This window comes from Plectropomus leopardus, chromosome 16 (genome assembly GCF_008729295.1).
Source record: "Plectropomus leopardus isolate mb chromosome 16, YSFRI_Pleo_2.0, whole genome shotgun sequence".
Classification (NCBI taxonomy): Eukaryota; Metazoa; Chordata; class Actinopteri; order Perciformes; family Serranidae; genus Plectropomus; species Plectropomus leopardus.
In genome coordinates, this window is record NC_056478.1 from 6,849,562 (window position 1) to 6,873,596 (window position 24,035).

At 39.1% G+C, this 24,035-nt stretch overlaps 1 long non-coding RNA gene across 1 annotated transcript in view; it reads right to left on the reverse strand.

Moving 5' to 3' along the window:
• LOC121955208 overlaps positions 1–24,035 on the reverse strand; it is a 66,016-nt gene that overhangs the window by 24,060 nt on the left and 17,921 nt on the right. The window contains exon 2 of the long non-coding RNA XR_006106616.1: positions 15,227–15,370. This is a non-coding gene — a long non-coding RNA (uncharacterized LOC121955208). The remainder of the gene's footprint in view (positions 1–15,226; positions 15,371–24,035) is intronic.

Here is a 24,035-nt window from a genome sequence, read left to right on the forward strand (position 1 = left end):
ATAACATTAAAGCAAATATTGGCATAAGTGGGATGGAGTGTGGGTTGACAGGAGCATTAAAATTCAAACTCTGCCAACAAGTCACGCTGCAGCTAAAGCATTGATTTCAAAATATTTGCCGGTGATTAATGATTGAGGATATTTGCAAGTTGAATTAGCTTTTACTGCTCCTAATTTGCCCAACATTGCACATGTAAAGCAATTAAGGGCGACATAATCATGCACAACTGCAGTAATCAATTTAATCCTCACATAAGTGGAATGAAAATGTATCCTATTTGGAACAATATACAGTGACCATTTCCATTTAGCTAAATGTAATCAAATAAGCAGGCGCGGTATAACACAGATCTTCAGACTTTTTAATAAACAGTTTATCATGATGTTGTTTCAGTTTCCTAGCAACAGAACATATTCAACACACTTCTTGTCTTTTCTTAATGGGAGCTGATGATGGCAGGACCAGCAGCAAACCAGCCTCTGATTAAAATCAGGCACTACATGGCACTTCAGACGAGGGAGCGGAAAACAACATGTGCATAACGTGTTCCCTGCTAAAAATACACCAAATGTGAAATCTGGCTCCACCACCGTCACTCCCCTGACAGACTATTACCAAATTTGAGCATGACTCGCTGCACAAACCCAAAATCAGTATCACAGGAAATAAAATGGATTCGTGAGTGGAGCTTAACCCTCTGAAACCTGAGAAATTTGGCTTAATTTCTTTCAAAAACATGGGAAACAATGAAACAAGGCAATGAGCAACTTAACAAGACATGACCAAAAAATTAACAACAAATTAGAAAGAAAATGAGCTGGAAATTAGAAAAAAAAAAACCCAAGCAAACAAAAAACAAACAAATGCTGACATATATATATATTCTGTAACATATTTTCATAAGCAATTCTAATAAATATAAATATAGTTTTTAGGCATTTTCCCTATTTTTTTCCTAATCTCTGTCTCTGTTGTGTCTCCTTTTTAAAACATCAATATTCAGGTTGTTTTCGAGTAACCTTTTAATAATTTCTTTTTCAATTTGCTTTTTGCCTTTTCCCAAGTTTTTGAAGAGAGTTAAATCTTTTCTCTTGAGTTTCAAAGGTTTAAACACTTGTGAAACTCTTGTTTCTGAATGCAGCACAAAAAACTGATGATCATTTCTCTCAGATAAAAAGATAAATTCTTTTTCAATGTAACTTTTCCCCTCTGGCAAACACTGTGTGCTAAAATAATCACTTAACATGCTGAAATCAAACATTTCACCAGTGCTTCAGCCCCCGGTTATATATTGTGGTGCCAATATTCTCTCCAATAAAGTGTGTTTTTGTGCTTTGTTTTCGTAAAAGATAAAACAGACAAGATATTATGCGTTATGTTAATTTATAAAGCTTTAAAAGTGCTGGAATGCAGATATTGTTACCTTTGGATATAGTACAGGTACAGCTACATATTTACCATACAAATAGTGATATCATGGATATTACACAGAACCTATCATCTGTTTCAAGGAATGACTCACCCCCTTTGTACTCAGATGTACTAAGGGGTATAATGAAGGTATAATTTCCATGAAAGTGTTTTTGTATCCCCCAGTCATATTCCCCACCAACGGCATACGCCGAGCAGCCAGTCAGACCAGAGAGGAGAAACAAAACTGAAAGCGCCAGACAAAGAGTGGGAGGAGAGCCGGCATCAGGGCGATGCTGACCCGACTTTGACCGAGAGCTGTTCCTCTACCAAGCCCTCTCCTGGCTGATGTCTGGTCGGGAGAGAGCAGAATACAGTGGATGAGATGTGATTGAAGCTCACTCAGCAACGGGAGATCAGAGACTGCTCTGCACACATCTTCAAAGAGACGTGGTTAACCCCTAACATTCTTGATCAAGCTGTTGCACTGAATAGATGGACCTTGTTGGGAGCCATAAGGACACAAGACTCTGATGCAAATTAAAAAAATGCACTGCAGGAATTGAATGATGCCACCAGAAGCAACACGCCAAATAACCAGATGGATTCTTCATAGTGGCTGCTGATTTTAATCAACTCATCCCTCAACTCCACAGATGTAGCAGGATCAAGGACAAATGTAAATGTAAATCTACCTTCTACCTTTTACCTTCTATTAGTGGCGAGCCCGGACACCCACAAAAAATGCAAATAAAAAACCTAGCTACCAATAAACAGTAAGATAAAAAATATGTGCTAATTTGCTATCAGTAATAGTAACGTGCATGTTTAATAATAATTAAATAAATCAATAATCAATAAATAATCAAATGTTTGAAGGAACAATTTGGCCAGTGGCTGATGTTGTTCTATTGTTGTTCATGTTTTTTTGTTGTTATTTATTCCTCTTTTTTCCAGCAAAACACAGAAATATATACATCATAAAAATTACTGAACTATTTTAAAATAATCAATCCCTTCGTGCACTACATCTATATGAGTACAAATCCAATCATGCAAATTCATGAAAAACCCTTAAATATATTCTTTAAAATGAAAAATGTTGTTAAAATATAAGCAAAAAGCCTTTTTACGATATGTAATATATAATAACATCCATTTCATATTTTTTAAACATTTTTTATCCCTTTAAACAGTTGCATTTTATCAAGTTTCCTGCCAAAAACTACATTTTCATTGAACACATCATGACAATATTATAGATGATCTCCGCCCAATACTGATTTTTACTGAATAGAGGTTGAACGCATCACAATGTAAGTCTCTGCAATCTTAGTGAGCTGTTCGTCAGGGCCTCCGGCTGCACAGAGGTAATATAAAGGAGCTCTCCTCCTGCTGATTTCAACACTGATTTTTTTTTAGGGTTTTTTCTCTACACATACTCTCCTCTTTCTCTAAACTGTCCCCCTCGGGATGGCGCCCTAGGCGGCTGCCTATATCGCCTATGGCAAGCACCACCACTGGTCGTTATACTGAAACAATGCCATCTATGTTTATAGTAGACTTCTGACAGTAAGTAATTATACGTATGAAACATACAAATGTCATGTATCCATAGTATCCATGAGTTTGACCCCCTATTACCAGTAAGCTACTTTGTCCCTAAAACTAATTAAAACCACCTCACTCATTACTTTTTTTGTCTAAAAACTTCACCAAAGTGCAGAAACATTTACAGATGTGAATGACTTTGTGTGAGTCCGTCAAGTGACCACCGTGTCCTCTCAGGGGAGTCCAACAAATTGCTCCACTTCCTGATTTCCATGGCAACCTCCATTTCCATCACAGTGTGATTTTGGATCGGAGACTCAGTTTCACCCTGTCTGCCATCTGTCTCTCCAATATGGAGGTTTGTTTTGGATTTTCACAAAAGAAAAAAAAGGCATTTTTAGGTGGAAGAAAAAGAGGAAAGGGTTGGCAGAGCACCAAACAGATTCCCTCCACTTGTTTATGTAAATTATTCATGCTCTTGATGCATTATGCATCCGGTATGAGACACACGCAAATCAAGCAGCACTGTTTCATGTTTTGTCTCCATGTAAGCAGGTAGTAATTTGGCACAGCCATAGTCATACTGAGTTCTGTCTAGCACCCATTCACAAGCTATTCTGGGCACAGAGCTTGACTCAGGCTTCCATCTGAATACAAAGATGAAGCTGTGATTTTGCCTGTGTTTGGTTTGGCAAAATTATAGATATGCTTTTCATGAAACACTGAAGGTCATTTAAAAACTTTGGATGCAGTTTGTAGCTGGTATTGTCACATGTAAACTAATTGCTGTTGTTGACTGTTGAGTGAGTGAACAGTTGGAAAATTGAGAGAAAAAGGTCGAAAGTTGTTTTTCTCTGGCAACGGTGCAAAGTGAACGCATACTGTATACATACGAAACAATCATATTCACACAGTGATTTATTAACCTATTTATGTGGGAAACATCGCAGCACCAGTACAGTGCACCTCGTCCTTCACATACACCTTGTCCCTGCTGGAGAGAAATGAAATAGAGATATGTGGTTTATTGTTTCAGGCAATATATCAACTGAGGACAATCTGCTCTCTTCTAGCATGTACCTTTCAGCAAAAACCTCGCACAGTTTCATGCATCCTAAGGTATACAGTTCAGCAGCATAGCAGAGAGTGACTAAGTCATTTACCCAATCTCGCTGCCTGCACTCACTTAGAGGTTCCCGATAGAGTGACTGTGCGATGGCCCGGGGCTGTCCCAGCTGTGCAAAGTGCAAGAGAGCTGCCTCGCAGATATTTTGACCCCTTTATGCACACTGTAACTCTAACTCTAAAAAACTCTACAATCCTGCATGCTTTGCTTGAGCAATCTGTGAACCCATGAACTATCAGTCTGAGGATAAGCCTCAACAGCCAATATTTAGGTATATTTGGGTTTAGGCACAAAAAACCCACTTGGTTATGTCAGGAAAGAACATGTTTTGGCTTAAGACACATAAAAGAGGTCAAGAGTTGGGTATTTATTGGCATATTTTATTTCATAGAACAAAACGTCTCTTAAAGGGGATAGTTTAGCCCAAAAATGAAAATTCAGTCAGTATGCCGATGGAAATTTGGGTGAAGTTTTATGGTCTACAAAACACTGCCAGAGGTTAATGGGGAAACGGTGTTGTACTCATCTCCCAAACAACCAGGTGCATGCAAGGAGATTGGAAGAGAAGTCATGGTCTCAAATGACATAAAATTGGGGTACAGCAGATGCACAGTGAAATCTGGTCTGCAGTTGCCGGGCAAACAACCAATTCGTGGTCAACACTGGCGTATGTAAACTGTGTTGTGCAAGTGTGCATATGTAAACGTGGCTCTCACACCACTAGCTACAGGCTACAACGCGGCTAAAAAAATGATGCTAGTGATGTTTTTCAAAACAGCTTGTCACGTTGGGGCTTCAGGACACTTGGATTATATTGGTTGAGCAGTATGGAGACATTTTGTGGTTTTATTATGTATTTTGTTAATGTCTGAATCCTTGTCATCCTTTGCTTCAATTGTTCAGGAGATGAGTGCCGTTTTTCTGTGAAACTCTGGCAGTGTTTTGTAGACTATAAAACTTTATCCGACTTTCCATCGGCATGAGGGTGAGTAGATAATGACTGAATTTTCATTTTTGGGTGAACTATCCCTTTAACCTTGTGGTAACCACAGACCTCATTTCAGGCATCTGACCAAAAGTCCATCCAAAAAAAACTATTGACTTTATGTAACCAGGAGTGCTGAGAAGCTAACTCATTTTTCCTTAGCTGATGTGAGGGTCTGTGAGAGATGTCATATGCTGTAAAGCCCTCTGAGGCAAACTGTGATTTGTGATAATGGGCTTTATAAATACAATTAAAATTGAATTTAAATTTCTGGGTTTTGGGACTCACTCCTGGGATTCTCTATTGTCATTACAACTGAGCAGCTGGAGAGTGATCTGCAGCATTTCCTGTGAGGATAGTGCCACCAAAACTGGGTATTTAAGCCAAAACATGATCTTTGGATCATTTGGATTTAGGATTATTTGGATTTTGTGCGTAAAAATAACTATGTATTCACCACAGTTAAGTTGATATGTTAAAATAACATACAATGTTACGTTTCTCTTTTCAGAAATGTACAAGGCCAACTTTTTTTCTGCCAATTGGGTTGCAAAGATCTCTTTAGAGCTGTATTTATCCGTGTCCATCACCTGTTGCACTAACAAGCAGCATCTTGCGTTTCAGTGACATCATGTCTCATCTGGTAATGATTGCTTCTTGTCCTTGACAGAAAATAATACCCACCCTTTATAAGCCTATTGAAAATGACACAACAAAAACAGAAGAACTAAAGAGCTCTGAGTAACTCGACAAGCAAGCGAATGACGAATGAAGTATAATGACGACCACAGATGTGACCTTAAATATCTGTAACAAGAAATCAGAAACACTTTCAGAAGGTATACAGAAGAAGAATGTGGTGATTTAAAGAGTCATTTTAGTATTGCTACCATGAATCAAAGATCAGCTTTCTCTTATTGCATCTGCTTGCTCTTGAGGTATAAAAGAGCAACAATCCCATAAATCTAGTGTCCAAATCTCTCGACTCCAACACAGACGGGAGTCTTACTTGTCTGGCATCAGGATTTCAGGTTGTTCATAAATGTCTTTGTTTACAAAAGTGACTCAGCTCTCAAAGACGACTGCAGCCATTATATGAAAAATACAGTGCATGATTTCTATTTGGAGCAGGACTGTTAGATGCAAGACAATATCATTTATTAACAAGGTACGGGACTCACATCACTCACCTGTGTGTCAGAGCCCGTGCTGAGTGTGTGCTGAGTGAAAGAGGCATTTCTGTGTCCACCAAAGAGAGGCTCATATTTAATATTTCATTCAATTAATTTGATAGTTTTTTTTGTCTCCATGAGAAAAATGTTAATCAGAAATCAGTTAACAATTACAAAAAATGACGTTTTTATAATTGCATGTGACTTTGTTCCTGCCACATCCTGCCATGTTTTATTTTTCTACCTAATCTTAAGACCTTGTTTCTAATGCTTGTTTCTAATGTAATTATGCAATTTCCTGTAAACGATTTCCTCAAGCGATAATCTCTACAAACAGACTTCTGTTATGTATTAAGAATCAGGCAATTAGACAATATTTTGGCATCAAAAGCGTTTTGTTTTTTTTCATTTGTATTCCAGATAGTATTGAACAAGCACATTCAGCTAATCAGTTAAAGGGTCCGTGTGGATCAGAGGGCTGTACAATGAAGCCAGATTAGTGGTTTAAGGAGGTAAATTGAGTATAAAGCCAGGGTTTCCTGTATTACGAAGTTGTCTCTCTTTAAACCTGGCTAGATCGCCATGGTAACCTATGCTGCAAACTTAACCTGGTCGGGAGTGGGTTATGTCCCAAGTTTCATCTTTTAATCAACTGAGAAGCACCTTTTACTGCTTCACTGAGAAACGTCACTCTATAATAAATGTCACAGATTCTCAGCTGAGAGAAAACGTCATAAATACACTTTATTCAAATTTTTAAATCGTAACGTCGCATAAATGTCACAGAACGAAGCCGTGCAGTTACACTAGCACTTACTGTGTGCTACATTTGTCATTTGTTCACAAAGTTACTTTTTAATTGATTATTGTCTCATTTCTATGGTGGAAAACAAGTCCGTAATGTATACTTTAAATCATAGTCTTCATTGACAAATTAACTCCACTCTGTATTCCACTCGGTGGTGTTGGGGCCCTCTTTTACTGTGGTAACAGAAAAACCTACAGTTTAAGGACGACACCAAGCTTTCCGACATGAATTATCACCTCTGTTTAGGGAAAAAGTGAAGACAGCTCCCGGTACCCAATTCATCAGACTGTCCAAATACAATTGCACAGCCGGCCCCAGATCAAGCACACCATTTATTAACTGGAATCTCTTGGTGTCAGGCACAACACCTCATTCATTCTACTACTATGCTGATCCCATGGGCCTTTTACTCTGAGACAAGTGGATAGATCCTCCCGTTCAGGACCTGTGGGTGTCTGGCACATATAAATTGTCGCTGTTTGGTTTGGATGTAATTTTTTTTTTACCTTTGCAAGACCTGTGTCTACCTGTGTGAGGCAGAGTGATCTCCCCCCCTCCCCTTTGCCTTCGGATTATTGAAGGGAGGATGCAAACAAAGACGAATTTACACGAGTTAAAATTACATTTAATTTAGCACTTCATGTGTGTTTGTGGACCTTTGGGTAGTCTTAAAAGAGGACTTGTTATTCTGTGGTTGAATAAAAAACAATTTTATTTTTATGGCTAGTTAAATTGAAAAAAAAAACCAAACAAACAACAAAAACACTAAGGTGTGCTCCGATGTAAGTGCATCGTGTTAGCAAAAGATATTGGTACGCCCGCCTCACAATAATTTATCTGCATACATTTCTCCTTCTCTCCTCTTCCTCTTCCTCCCTTTAATTGTTTCTTCTATAATGATGATTGCTCGTCACCTTGAAGTACGCAATTAACTCGCCAGATGAAAAGGATTTTACATGACATTAAAGAAATCTTGCTGTTAGAAGTCTCAGTGGGAGCACTTTATGCGAAGAAATTATAGCGAAGGAAAATTGACAGGTAGGTATAGAAGGCCTTAGAAAGAAACAGCTGGCGATGCATTCATAAGCACAGCACACCGAGACATAAAAGAATATTACGCAACTCCATTAGCCGCTAAAGCCGTCTCTATCTTGGCAAGTTATTTAAGCGTCGCTCCCACAAAGTGCGTTCAACAGAATAGTTAAAGAAAATCTTTAAAGTCTCACATAAGCGTTAGGTAATCTTTTATAATGGTGGCAATGGCAGCATCTGTTCATTACAATTATTTCCTAAAGTGGTTTGTCACAACTCAGTCCAATATTAGAGGGTTTGGCAGCAGTCGCAGTACATATTAAGGATGGCGCTTTTCAAATATTTCACAAAGTTTTAAATATCAGATAGGCAGGCCTTCATTTCAGTGGGTGAACACATTTTAGACTGATACAGTCCATGCTTAAAACATGCTGCACGACTAATGTTTCATTCAACTCATGAAGACAAACATTTTACTTGAATGCATTAAAGAAAGAGCCTCATTATTTCTCCTTGGTTAATGTATGCCCAGATGACTGCAGATACTTTAAAGGGATAGTTTAAATATTTTCAAGTAGGTTTGTATTAGGTACTTAAAAAAGGATGCTGAGACTACTTTTGACTAGTTAGCAGTAAAACTAAACTTAAGGCCTGTGGCCCAAATCTGGGCCCCCGACCATGTTCTAATTCACAATAAAAATAAAGTGATTCACAAAAGGAATTGCTTTTGTACTTTTAGTGTACATAAGGTGCTTAAGACAAAATCAAAATAGAGCTTGATTATCAAAAAAGTGCCAGTGGAGGATCCCCTGCACCCCCTGACAGAGGTCCTAGCTAAGCTAAATGTACTAGAATCCTAGAAACATCCCAAAGTCCTAGAAATGTCCTAAAATCCAAGAAATGTTCAAAAATGTGAGATGTCCTTAAATCTTAGAAACACTCAAAAGACCTAGAAATGTCCAAGAATCCTAGAAATGTTGTAAAAACCTAGAAACATGCTAAAGTCTGAGAAGCATCCTTAAATCTCAGAAACATCAGAAAGACCAAGAAATGTCCTAAAATCCTATAAAATCCTTAACTTCACAAACACTACAACACTACTAACAAAAGGACAGAAACAATAGAGTACATGTCGTATACCTTCTTATCTAATGCCATAGTCTCTCTGGGCCACCTCTTGTAGTTTACTTTACTTTTTTGACAAGAATTCAAATAGAGCAGTCAAAAATGATAGGATGACACAATAAAGTCCAGGACTTATTTCCATTTTGGTCCCTTATGTTCCATCAGACCAACAACAATACACAACAATATTGAGACAGCCATACAACAACCAAAGCCGAAAATGCTCGACCACATATCCCAACTCAACAGCCATACCATAAATATACATGCCACTAATAAACAACACCCCAGTGAGTTCACAGCTGATCCTCTCACACCAGTCAGTCAGTCAGCCTCTCTACAGAAGGACTGTGAGCCGCCAACAAACTCCACCAGCAGTCTCTCACACCAAGACCCCGATCTATTGTGGCACACACAGAGAAGCTTCAAACTTTTGTTAACAGCCATAAACAAGCATTACATCAACTTGTCTCCTCATTCCCCTCTCTCCATCTCATCTTCTTTCTGCTTCTCGGAATCCAAACGTGACAGATATAAATGGAAATGTCAGCAGTGGAGCAGCTACCCAGTCCTCAGCGCGGGATAATGGCCGATCTGCTGGGGATTTCCGAAGAGGCCTTGTCTCTAACCCCCACATCCTCAATTACCAACCCACCAAAAGGCCCCCCAGATGGTCTCCACGCCGCAAGGATGCACTGAGAAAAAGGATTCAGCAACACAATATAGATATATATGCTCTGCCATCCTCAGGAGCGCTAATATAACTAACCATGTTATGTTGAACTCACCACTGCAGACACAAACCGGCAGAAATGTACACACTGTGGAAAGCAATGGTCCTATGGGAACATACTGTAGCTGTTGGTATCCAATCCTAAGCACGCACATGCATGTAAACTTTCCCACGTACAGTTCTGTATAAACCAAGAAGATTATAAGACACTCTCACCGACTTAGAAAATTGAGATGTTGAACACCAGTAGCGTAGGTGTAATGTTTGTGTGATGTCTTTTAATTAGGTATAAAGTTAATGTAGCGTTAACATAATGTTGGTTTTGCATGTAAATGAACTGCTCCCATGCTTTGTTTTATACACGGCAGGAATTTCACTACTGAGTACATTTTTTCAATCAAACTTGTATTTCCTTGAATGTCATTAGAGGAGCAGTGTGTGAGATTTAGTGGCTTTTAGTGGCGAGAATTGCAAGTTGCAACCAGCCGAAACTTCTCCTGGTGAGAATTCCTTCAGTATTCACTGATCAGGAGGTTTTTAGCAGGAGCCAAATTAACCACAGAGATCTCTTTTTCTGCAAAACAAACTGCCCAGTTTGTTAAAAAAGCAATAGAAACTCTGAATACACACACATACACAACACGTCTAAGAGACGGTGTTTGTGTTCTATAAAGGGAATGTGACTATCACTTATCTTCACAGAGCAGCGGATCCACCACTGCAGCCTCACAGATGCATCGTTTACGACGGCGAGGTTTGCTGTCACAGTTGCCAATGTGTAACACTGATGAAACATTTTGGCAAATATGCTCCACTGTGATTACATTAAAGAAAGCTGCCTGCCAACATCTGTCCCTCTGCTTAAAGTTTGAAGTCCTATATTTTAGAGGGACACTGCTGGCAGATTAGAAAAAGGTGTTTCTCACTGGAATATCTTGCTCAGTTTTAATGAAGACCGCAGACAGAAGATGAGTGCATATGGTGGTGCTGCTGGTTCGTGTATTTCCCCCCATTCCCGTGTTCACGGGCATCTCGTGTCACCCAGGATGTTGGAACGTTCTAATGAAGAAGAATTGTTCCTGTCGACTTGCATTAGCCCACACGCTGCAAAATGCAAGCTGTGAAATCCATCATATTGCACGAGTTAATTATGCATAGATAATTGTGTCGTGTACAGAGCATTCCAACAAAAGCAAATAAATGCTCTTTTTGATACCATGGAAATACCTTGTTCTACAAGCTAGACATAACAGACTACAAGCCCCTCGCGCCCTGGAATCACAACCAGGAATTTCAAGGCTTTATCAGGAAATAGGATAATTGTATGCCCTTGTATGTTACTAGGAAACCACACATCTTAGTTCAGAAGGCAGCATGTGTAGAGTACTACCAAACTGCTGCCATGCAAACAAGGCCAATCGCTCACAGCTGTGCTAGCTGCTCTATGAGGCTGCACTAAAAGAATTCTTCACTCCGAAATTACAGTTTGTGTATCAATTACTCACCTTGTTGTTGCATGACTCTAGTGAACGAAGAATCCAGAAAACTAAGACAATTCTTGACTAATCAAAGTAATGGTCAACTGAATTTAACAACAGTAAAATTGATCTATCCAGTAGTATTGATCAGTAATTCCCTAAAAACAGCCCTTTCTGACAAGGGACTAAACTAAAAGTGAAACTAAACCAGCATCTCCTGTGTTCAGTGAGGTACAGTTACTGCTTTTACCAATCTGGAGATAAGTTTTACTATCCTATCAGTCCGCCATGATTAAGGGCCTTTCTGTTTACCGAATATATGACTGGATAAATTAGATTTGGATTAAACTGCACAAGTTGTGTGAGAGTTGGCAGACGGGTGTTTTTATTTAGTTTTGCTGTTGTTAAATGCTACGGACTTCAGTTCATCAAGAATTTTCTCCGTTTTTGCAATCTCCGTTCACTGGAGGCATGCAAGACGTTTTCTTCACAAATTCAGGATAACACAGGGTAAGTTACTGATATACAAATGGTCTTTTTTTTGGGGGGGGGGGGGTGTTTCTTCCTTCCTTCCTTCCTTCTGTAGAAAGCTAAATTGTTAACATCGGCATGGTAAAAATGCCAGCATGTTTACTTTTTTTTTGACCAGTTAAGCACATTAGCATGCAGATCTATGTTGTTATGTCGTTCAAGAATCCAAAGAAAACAGTGGAAGAAGGTTTCCTTTATGGATCAGAAATGATACACAGATAAAAAAAGAAGTGGAGTCATTAAATACAGAAATGTGACAAAAAATGGTATCATAATGGGTGTTATAAAACTCAGTTGCATAAAGATTACATAAAAGGCTGCAATTGGCAGTTATACAGGATTGCAACACATCTCAAACCTGCCACTCTTCCTCATCTTAGCTTTTTTGTGTACTTCATGTATGTATTATTGCACATATTTAGCATATTTATTCATTCTTAAAAATCTGCATCTGACAGAACACTCCTGTTTTCAGTTTTAGCGAAAAAAAGGGATAGTGGTAATGGATTTATAAAAAGGAGCATCTTTGATATTCTACAAGGATTTTAGCAAAGTTAAGGTTTCTGTTAATGTGAGCAGCAAATTGGGAAAAACTTGAGTAAAGTGAACTTGGAGAGAAAATGTTCTGTTGAGCTAAACTGATATTTGGAAAAAGGTTCAGATGTCCAAATAAGGTTGTTTTGACAGTTAATATTTTATCACTGTTCTCATGAAAATGGAAATGAATGCACTGAAAAATCTGAAGAGACATTATATGGATGATTGGGCGTCTACTGTTGACAGCCTGGTCTCGAGTTAAATGCCATCTCCTGTTCAGGTACTTTATATTCTCCACACTGGGCCCTGCTGTGGCTTCCTTTTTTGTTTCTCTGGAGGGAAAAATGTCCCATTTGTGTTTCTGAGATGAAAATGAAGTCAGGCGCACCTTGGGTAATGCCACAGACCGCTTACCTTTCTAGGTTTAGAATCATGAACGGATACTACGACTGTAATGGAACTCTATAGTCTAACGGAGGCATTTACCATTCTGACAAGTTAAAGCTCTACTCGACATTTTGGGCTTCCTCAGAACAGATAGGATGTCTGGTTGATTTGCATAAAGGTAAAGCATGAGCGCTTAGCTGGTCTGATTGTATCATCACGCTTCTTACTGGACTTCCGAAAAGAGTAGGTGTACTCATCTTAATTTCTGGCCGGGGTTAAGCATCATCCACTTTAAGAAACTAAACTCAACAATTCATTAACTAATAGTCCCTCCAAAATCCCTGCAAATAACACATAAAGTTACTAGTTGTTAAATGAACGGTTTTCCTGTATGCTGTTAAAGAATAATTAAGAGTCTTTGCTATATACATTGCTTTTTTGTGTGTGTTTTTTTCACCCAACTAGGTATTCAAGGTTTCCACACATTTTCATGGTCAAAGTTTCAGAATTATTCTATGACTTTTCAAGGACACAAATTTCCATTTCGGAAAAGCATGCACTGTATCTGCTGCACTTGCTGGCCCAAAGAACCTTTCTGCAAAGGTTTTCCATGACTATGGGAACCTTGTATATAAACAATAAACTGTTACACCATATCTATGGTATGAAATAAGGGATAAAAGATTAAAGTATTCCCCCCCCCCAAATCTAACTATAGTGGTATTTTTTAATCAAAGGACAAATAATCAATTTCTTGACGTGTGCCCCTGACTGAACTTATATTCCATCAGTAAATAGACAGGCCCCTAAAACATTATCGCAGAGTCATCTTTAAAGTACAAAGTAAGTGGGCGGGGTTAGGGTTAGAGTTTGATGAAACTTTATGACAGACTTGTGTGTTTCTGCTACGTACCACAAAGCAACTCAACTGAACATTGTCTAAAGTTTGTATTTGGCCAAAGAAACATCAGTGCACAAAATCAATGTCTGAGTCACATCTGCCACCCCACTGTCCCCCTGCGTGTACTGCAAGAGTGCTCCAGGGACAAACACCTATGGGATTTTTCCATTGGATTATGGAATATTTCAGAAAATAAACTCTAAGGCAAACAAACGCTCAGGATACTTGTGTTTTCATTGCTATTACAATGTGATTATCATTGATATTATTATTCATTCCTACACAGATGACAACCAGCTCTATTTATCCAATAAGCCTACTTCCACTCTTCCATCCACTTCCCTTTCTGACTGCATAGCAGATATCAAATCTTGGCTTTCTTTAGGTGTCATCATCAACAGTACATTGTCCTTTGAGGCACACATTAATGTTATCAGGTAATTTATAGAATTTATTGCTCCTAACTGCCTGTTTACACTATTGTATCTTGTATATATTGTACATTTGTGTGTTTTTATTGGTGTATTGTGTTATGTGTTTGTATGGACCTTTGCTGTGTATGAGTGAAGCCAAAGAGAAATTCAAACTAAGGTGGACAATAAAGTAAGTAAGTAAGAAAGTGAGTAAGCAGGTCGGTCAGTCGGTCGGTCGGTCGGTCGTCAGTCAAGTGTTTCTCTCTCTCGCTATGAGAATCATCATAAATATTACGATGAATAAATTATTGGATTACCTTTCAAATACATGGTCACAAAGTTAAAATCCGAGCTGTTTTTGTTATCTACTAAAAAAGTTGAAATATAGAGATACAAGCATTTATACAGAACAGCAATGATTAGCTGTTTCATTTATGTCTCACAATTATAGTCGTTTTCATCTGCCGTATAGCTTCCAGCAGATTAGTCACATCCAGTATTCAAGCAGGAACACAGTGCAGCTATTATGTGCTGAGATTTGTAGCTGTAACTCTGCTGCTGCGCTCATGCCAACACCGTTCGCTGGCCCAGCTCCCTCCAGCACCCACACCTCCTTATACGCCATATTCCTGCTAAGCTTTTTGTTTATTGAACAATGATTCGTGTTCATTTATGTGCTTGTTGAGGTATTAGCTCCTGATGCTGCTTAGATTTTTTGACAGTTCCCTTAGAGTATTTTCCACCAAGTCTAACTATATTGCTATTTGTTATAAATGGACAAACAATCAATTCCTTGACGCAAGTGTCCCTGACTGAACTCATATTCCATCACTAAATAGACAGGCCCCTCCAGCTTTGTTGCATAAATATCGAAAAACTCTCCACTCCTCTCTGTGAAGAAGTTTGAGCTCAGCATGTTTTACTCTCCAACTTCTCCCTCTCACTGAAAGACACCCCCCATAACCCCAAACCTCATTGTACCTCACTCACCCTTGCCACTCATTAAGTCCTCCTGATGGGTTACCACATGCCTTACCTGAGAGAATCCGCGACTCCGAGTAATTAAAATCTCCTCCTGGAGTCAGTCAGGGGCGAAAGTGAAGAGCAGTCGAGGCAGTTGGGGCGAGGTTCGGATGAGTCAACTCTAAGGAGACTTGCTGCCTCCTCCATCACTCCTACACTGAAACAGAGGAGGAATGAATTCAAGCAGGACACCTATATTGGATGAGACATCAACAAATGAAAAGGAAGAACAGACAAAAAAGTAAATGAAAGCACAGTGGTGGTTTAAGGCTGATTTATAGTTGTGTGTAAGCTCTACGCAAGTGACGTATACCGTTATGAGCATAAATACTTGTGTGTTGTGTCTGTGTTGCTCTGCAGTTACACCTTCAAAACACTATTCGGCAATGGGGTTTCTGTTGATTAAAACACACATTAAACCATAAACTGAATAGAAAGATGGGCAACATGACGGTTCCCCCAAAGTGTAGCTTTTCCATCTCGATCGCCCCCTGGTGTCTGTCTGCAGTATAGGTCATAAAGCCCGCCCCTCCATGTTTGAATGTTAGATAAGCCAAACAAAAAACTCGAAAGTACTCGCCAAATACATTTTTCCCAAAGATTGTCTCTTTCACTGACGGTAGTTCTCATCACCCTGATGTTTGTTCAAGTGATTACGCCTTAGGTAAAGCGTCAATTCAACACAGTAAAGTAAAAATCATCACTTTAGCATTGGCTTCCTGACCAGCAGCATTGAGATGTTTTGATTTACAAAAGAATGATTTAAGTGATGGGTTAAGGAGAAAGTGTTATGGCTCATTTGGAAAGAGATAAAGTCCGGAGGTCAAATAAAAATGGCATTGGTATTGAGCTGTTACTTTTGGCCACGTCGGTAGAATACTAAAACCTAATTTGGCCGGTCACTTTAATCCCTTTGGTGCCGAAGCCAGCTCTGCCTCTCCGCAGATTGATTGCTGGTTGTAAAGCATAACAATATCAGGCAGGGCCAAACTGTTAGATGGAGATTAAAGTTGTGTTTGTGTATGCGACTGTGTGTGTGTGTGTGTGTGTGTGTGTGAGAAGATACCCAACTCTGCGATAAACATGCCAACTCTATCATTCTCCATTTCACTTGGAGCACACAGACAAAACACATCAAAACTTCAATCAACAACTATTCAAGCGCGATCCTGGTCTGCGTATTGCTGCCATATTTTAAGTGCAATGAAAGTGCAGCTCTGCTATTGACCTGAGACGTTTCATCACTTTAATGCTTCGAACTATACACCACATCGATCTCAATAAGCCAAACTTCCATAGGTAAACCAAGTGCTGAAAATCATAAAAAAGTAATAAAGGCATATCAAAAGGTATCAACCTGATGAAACTTTAATGAGAGAAATATTTTAGTGTTTACAGTATCTCTACGTTCTTCAGTGATGTCTGCATTGACTGGATACACACATAATGTAGCCTCTTTTTTCATCATTATGTCATTTGGCAGGAAATTACAGGTCAACACAAAATGAAAATAAAAATGTCAAGCACTTTGTTTACTGGCAAATCTCTGTTTATGCACGACTTTAATATGATTGCGTTAAATTCTCCTAATATTGTTTTTGTGGACTATGCATGCCAAGATGGAGCCAATTTCCTAATTTCATTATCATTTAAATGGGGCAGTTGGATTGAACATATTGTTCCCGGTCTGTAACGCAGACGGATGGTTCCTTTAACCAAACGGCTTGTCTTATCTTGTGCTCGCCTTTGATCGTACCTCGCCATCTTTGCTGCATCTTTATCGCGGCGCTGTAACAACTTTACTCTCTGAGGAGACATTTTTCCTTTTAATCAGTACACAAAGGTCAAAGAAGTGCCATTGCCTTGAGAGCATTCAGAGTATTTTCATCAGTCAAATGATCCATTGAGGACATTTTCTTGGCGAGACAAGTATATTTTACAGACTCTGTATTATATATCTCTATTCATCTCACTTGGTGCTCTACTGATACCATAACTTTGAAGATCACAAGGTCTCAGTCACATTTTAGGTTAGAGATACTTAAATTTGGTGAAAGAGAGAAAGAAAAGCAGACTGAGCGGGAGGACAGAGAGGGAAAAAAATGGTTTAGATTCAAAGAAAAGGTGCATCCCTGGAGCCAGCCTCAAGTGGCCTTTTAATGAATTGCAGTTTTTAGCGCTTCTGCACTGGCTTTACTTTTCAGCCCCAGATGTTGCCACTTGGGACAGACTCACTCTTGAAGCTAGCCTCAAATTTCCATTAGTGGAATAGCAGTTTTCTGGCACATCCATGTTCAAAGAAATCGCCAGAAATAAATATATTGTGCATTTCTGCAAACCATAGATATGTTACATTTGTACATTATTTTTTAACACTTTTACATGGTTAGGAAAAGATTATATTTTGGCTTAAAAAAAACCCAAAACAAAAAAAACACAATTGGTGGCAAAAATAAAGCGATTTTTTCTTATCTTTGGCTCAGCTTTGAACTTAGCTCGCCATCTTTGCTGTAATTTCTTTCTTTTCTTAGGATACATTTTTCCCTTTAATCAGCAATACAAGGTCAAAGAAATGCCATCACCATGAGAGGATTTAAGCTTTTTTTTTATCAAAGTCAAAGAAACCGTTTTGGATTTTCCGACAAGAAAAGTTTATTTTACAGACTAGGCATGGTCGTCAAACAAATCTATACACTCCATCACAGAAGCAACTCTCCCCCGACATCTGTATTCACCTCCCTTGGCGCTCTGTCGACACCATACCTTTAAAGATCACAAGGTCTCAATCACAATCCAGGTTAGAGATACTACAATTTGGTGAAAGGGTGAAAGAAAAGCAGACAGCAGGAGAACAGACAGAGAAAAGAGGCTTTAGATTAAAAAAAAGGTAGCAAGAAAAGTTAATATGCATCCTTGAGTTTCTCTATCTGTAGTGGTGTGTGTGTATCATTTTCTGGCTGTCTAAGCCTCCTCCCTTTCGTCGCATATTGCTGAAAGCGTTCAAATGCCACTGAGCTGTGAAGTGCTCCATAATTCCATTTCAGAGGTGATTGGAACCTCCATTCTTGAAGCGCCATATCTGCAAGGCGTCTACCTGCAGACACCGAAATGACAAACGACATTTTCCACTCACTGGTTTGTGACACAGTCCAACCCCCCCTTTTTTCCCCCTTTTTCCAAAAAGAGCCTCAAGTTTTTTAGGGTGGGAAAAATGCATCTGATGTGATGCTTTTTGATGTACTCCTGAGTTTTTCTCCTTGGAGGAAACAATAGTCGTGATTTATGCTGTCACGAGTTGAATCAACCAGCGAGGTGCTTTTAACTTTTGAGCAAATGACAGAAAAAAGATGAAAAAAACACGCCTCAAAACTCAACAATATCCCTCAGCAAGTGCCAAGTTAAAACATTTTTTCCCTTTCTCTCTCGTTGAAGCGCCTTTGAGGAGAGACGGATCAATTTAGGGAGTTTTTCAAACCAGAGAACGAACAAATACCCTGGGTATTACAGTAAAATAGGCCTTTCTTGTGATGTATGCCAACATTATCTTTTGCTGAGTATTGATGGATCAGGCCTTTGTCTGTTTAAGTGGCAGGGCTGACACTTCATTTTCAGCTTTACATCCCAGCGCCCATTCAAAAGGAAGGTGTTAGACTTTGTCCGAGTTCACTCTGTGCTTGCATAGGCTTTCTTTTTCGCTACAAGGAACAGCCGAGGCTGTAAATCGTGATGCAGTAAAGGTGTGAGTGCAAGGAGACTGAAAGCGAGCGAGAGAGAGAGAGAGAGAGAGAGAGAGAAAGGAGGTTTGAGGAGAACAAAGAGAAAAGGAACAGAGAGCGAGAGAGAAGGAACATTGAATTCTCACCGGAGCATATTATGAGTGAAATGGATGGGGGTGGCTGTAAATTGCAGGTAATTTGTGTCGTGAGTTGGAGGATTTAAATCACTGGAATCAATGTCAAAAAGATATTGCACCTAGTCAACATTACAGAGCAGAGAGGAGAGGAGAGGTGCTGTTAATGGATGGGTGGAGACGAGGAGTTAAAAGAGCGAGAGCCTGGGAAGAGGTCAGAAAGAGAGACGCATGATTTTTCACTCGTCTCTGTCTGTTGACAGGTGCATGCACGCATCATTAAAGGGTTGAAAAATGTGCGAGGATCAGCTTGTAATGACTCACTAATGACCTTGACCGCCAACTTTAGCAAAGGGGGCTCTTGTCTGCTGCTACGCGAGCAGCAAGAGGAGTGTCGACATGATTAACTGCAATACCGCCAAGGACACGTGTGAGGAAAAAAGAGAATTATTCAGACTATTAAAGCACTCTGTGTTCATCCCATAAACTGTATTAAATAATGGACGTAACCACTGTGACATCACCCTTTAGTCTGTGGACTCCCGTTTCGAAGCTTCAAGTTTGGCTTTTAGACTGTTGCCATCTTGGATTTTTGGAGCCAGAGGTGACAAAATTTGGACGACGTAGTGACGCTAGCCTTAATGCTAGCTGCTAGCTTGGTTATCACATTGCATTATAGTGAACAGTTAATTGTGATAATGCTAATTTTCTCTCATGGAAAAACAGCCCTGAAATCATTAAAGCAGAATGTATGAACTGAACATTCAAGTTCATAAACTAAGAGGGTCTGTTCCAACTAAACGCAGACACTTTTTTAGGCCACAAAATTTTACAAATAATATAAATAAACTGAAAAGACACTAAAACAGCAACAACCACAGTTACAGCTACACCTATGCTATATGCCTATATAAATTGGGGTTACACCTTACCTAACCATACCAACCTTTGATTTTGGCACCAAAAGTAACCACACTTGGAAGAGAGTGGAGTTAACCCTTACGCTAACTGCTAGCTTGGTTACAACACTGCATTAGAGTCTATGGTTAACTGTGACAACGCTAATAGTATTTGCTAATTTTAAAAAAACGGCTTAACATAATTGAAATAAAATGCACTTATTGGAAACACTGAACATCTAAGTTCTTAGACTTAAGTGAGACTTGGGTATCTTTAAGTAGGCCTACAACCAAATGACTTTTTTAGGCACCAAAATGTTACAATTAACTTGAATAACCTGAAAACACACCGAAACACCAACAACTACAGCTACGCTGAGGTTAGCTTTATGTTATCCTACAGTCCCCATCTAGGATTTTAGGAGCCAGAAATGACCAAATGTTTTCCACAGTGGAGCTAACTTTCACACTTGCCGCTAGCTGGGTAAGCACAGTCCAAGACTATAGTTAACTGTGGTAATGCTACTGCTTATTTTCATTGGCGAAAATCTTACTTTCTTGCTGGACTTACTGGAAAAACTAAACATCTGACCCATTAGTGGATGATTTAGGACAGCGAAACTCTGAATAAGACTTTTTGACACGACCAAATGATTAACTTCAATGAAGTGAAAATACACTGAAATAGCAACAGCTACGGCTACGCCAATACTCTGTGAATCTACGCCATGGTTTCATACCAATCCAATGTCTTTACTGTGGTAACAACTCATCAACAGACAACCCCAACTTATGCAGGAACTTTAAGACTTGATAACATTCAAATAGGTTAGTTATACGAAATTTACCCCTGTGCAAATGTCATGAATGGGTTAATAGCTATACCAAAACTCAGACCAGGCTTTTTTGTACCAGGCTGTAAACAAGTTGAGAAGTTTAATATTTGGGTCTATTAGGATTGACTCACTATGGGAGCCAGCCTCAAGTGGCCATTAGTGGAACTGCAGTTTTTGTACACTGTTTCATTATTTTGTAGCGGATACATTGAAACTTTACGTTAATCAACAATTCTGTGCTGTAGGCATGGTTAGCTTTTGCCACAAAAATTATAGTTAGGAAAAGATCCTGTTTTGGCTTAAAACACCCATGTTTGGTGGCTCAAACACTGCTGGGAAATGATATGTGAGGAACAAACACGCCTGTTAAGGAAACCAGAAAACGTCGGCAATGCCATATGTCGGTGAAAGTCACCTAGGTTTGCTTGCTCAAACTTTGCTGGAAAGCACCATATGTGCTGATAAAAACACCCACGTACTGCTCAAAATCACCCAGGTTTGGTAGCTCAAACACAGCTGGGAAATGCCACAAAGGGTCACTAAAAGCAACCAGTTTTGTTGCTTTTGAACAGTGGATTGCAGAGGCCTGTATCCACCTAAGCCTCCATCCCCAGAGGTGGATGGTAAGCTTTAGACTTGTTGATATGATGTATATAAAACGTGCAAATGCAGCGTATTTGTGGTTTACAGAAACATATTGCAAACATTTTCTTGACTGGACTGCCATGTTGGCTTCATTTTTCAGCCCCAGGAGGTTACGTTTGGTTTATCCTTGACTACTTCTCTTCTTTTTTCTTTTTTTTCCATTCAGCCTGGAACTCAAAACAAGGACATATGCTTTGTTCACCGTGTAATACTACATTTCATTCACGTCTGGTTTGAAAATCTTAAACCAGCAGCCTTCCCTTCACTCCTTCTCAGATGAATATTTCCCCAAACAGATGGATTGTAAACACACGTGTCCAACTTGTCAGAAAATGCAGAGTTCTGGGGAAGAAAAATGGACATTTACCACAGCTTGCGTCGTCATCCATTATGCGATACTGTGCCGGCTGCTGGTGTTTATGCAGTATGTCCTGACTTCATCCGTCACTTACAACTGTTGCAATGAATTGCACGTTTCCCACCAGTTCCAGTGCATTTGTGTGACTGGAGATAATGAGATGGCACTCTGCTGGCACAGGGCCCAGAGGCTTTGCCAACAGGCCACCACACTGAAGCCAGTACCAGTGTGTGTGTGTGTGTGTGTGTGTGTGTGTGTGTGTGTGTGTGTGTGTATTCATGTTCATGTGTGGTGCTTGATAAGTGTAATTCTTGCAGAATGCAAATGTTAGATTTTAAACACAGCAGATTAACATGCACGCATAAATCAGTGGCGCTGATAGCACTGCAGAGGCTCTTTTAGAATTTTAAAATTAAAAATTATCTCCCTCATTTGCATGTTAAATAATTGAATGTGTGTATCAATTTTTAATTATAAAATCAACTTTGGATTCTCCTCACTTCTGTTTCCCAACTTTAAGATACCAACAGGAGCTTGTTGCTGTGGCACTATCTATTCCTGTGAAGCCGAGATCCTCAACAGCCATCAGCGCACGACCGACTCACGCTATTTTATCTTCTTCACCTGTCAGGGAGGAAGAATGTGAGGCAAAGAGAAAGCCAGGAAATGAATTACAGAGCAAAATGGAGAGAGTCATCTATTGCTGGTGACAGAATACTCTCGGACTACAGATAAGGAAATCCCATTTGTAGGAAACGGCCACTCAGCACTTTTCAGCATAACCGGTTAACAGAGCAGGTCAGCCTGTGGGTCAGCGGGGAGATAATGCTGCTTTGATGGTGGTAGGCAGAAATATGTGTAACAGGATATTGTCGCTGTGTGAACATGGTTATCTGTGTAACGTGGAAAATGGACCTGGGCTTCTGGAGCGGTGCCTGATGATAGGGATGTCAGATTTAATGCCGTTTTATACGAAACTACATCAGATAAAAAAGGATGAAACTTTTTTTTTTCGTCAACCAAAATGTTGCGTAAAACTTTGATGAACTGAAAACGCACTAAAAGAGCGAAAGCTATTGTTACACCTATACTTGTTTAATCTGGGTTATGCCTCAGCTACGTTACCTAATCAACGCTTTTTTGGTTGCATATTTTTAATTTAATTTCTTCTTTTTTTTTTTTTAATTGAAAATGAGGGTAGGTTTTATTTTCATGTGCTTTTCGGGCATGAAACACTTACAGGTGTTGACAACTATGTGTTTGTGTTGTGTTTGTTGCCTATATTTTATTTTATTCTCCTATTTTTTTTAGCTTGTTCAAAATAAATATCTGACTCAAACACCATCGCCATGGTAACAGCTTGTCAACAGACAATACCTACCTGTCACTAAAAGCCAGTGCACCTTTAGTTTTGCGTACACTGTAACAAATTTCTGTAAAAATGCCGCCAAAATCTCACAGTAAATTACAGTTGTTGTTTTGGTTTGTTTTTTTCCAAATAAATTAAAACATTGTAAATCTTCATGCTTTTTGGAATAAATAATGCACTATAAACCTCACACTCTAGTGTGGAATACTGTAATCATTTTTTTGATAACATTTACAATACTGACACTGTAAAAAAAGGGCGGGATGTTGGTAACTACATGCCATTTAGCAGAAATCTACATTGTACAAATTGCTGTAAAAAAATGCAGCCAAAATTGTAACATTAATATACATTTTCCTCAAATAAAATAACAATAAACACTGTACACCTTGGTGTAATTACACTGTAACACCTAAAATTCTATTAAAGAATACTGTAATAAATAAAACTGTGAAATACTGTTGAAGTCATTTACAATTTTGACACTGTAACTTAACAGTAGGATGCCGGCAACTGCAGGCGCCAGTAGTTTACCATAATTTTACAAAAACATAATAGTGACAGTGTGAGTTTAAGTCTTAATAACATCAAATAATGTTGAATTCTTAAAAAAAAAAAAAAAATCACCCCTGTACAGCTGACATTAACGGGGGATATTAGCTAAAAAGGCCAGAACTGTTTTGTTTTGTTGTTTGTTTTTTTGTACCAAGCTGTAATCATGTTTATTTCTGCTGTAAAGTTGGGTATTTTTAACGTAAGGGTCTGTGGGGATGGACTGACTCTTGGAGCCAGCCTAAAGTTTCCATTAGTGGAGCTGCAGTTTTTGTAAAGAGAAACACCACGGACACCTATAAGACCTCACTTA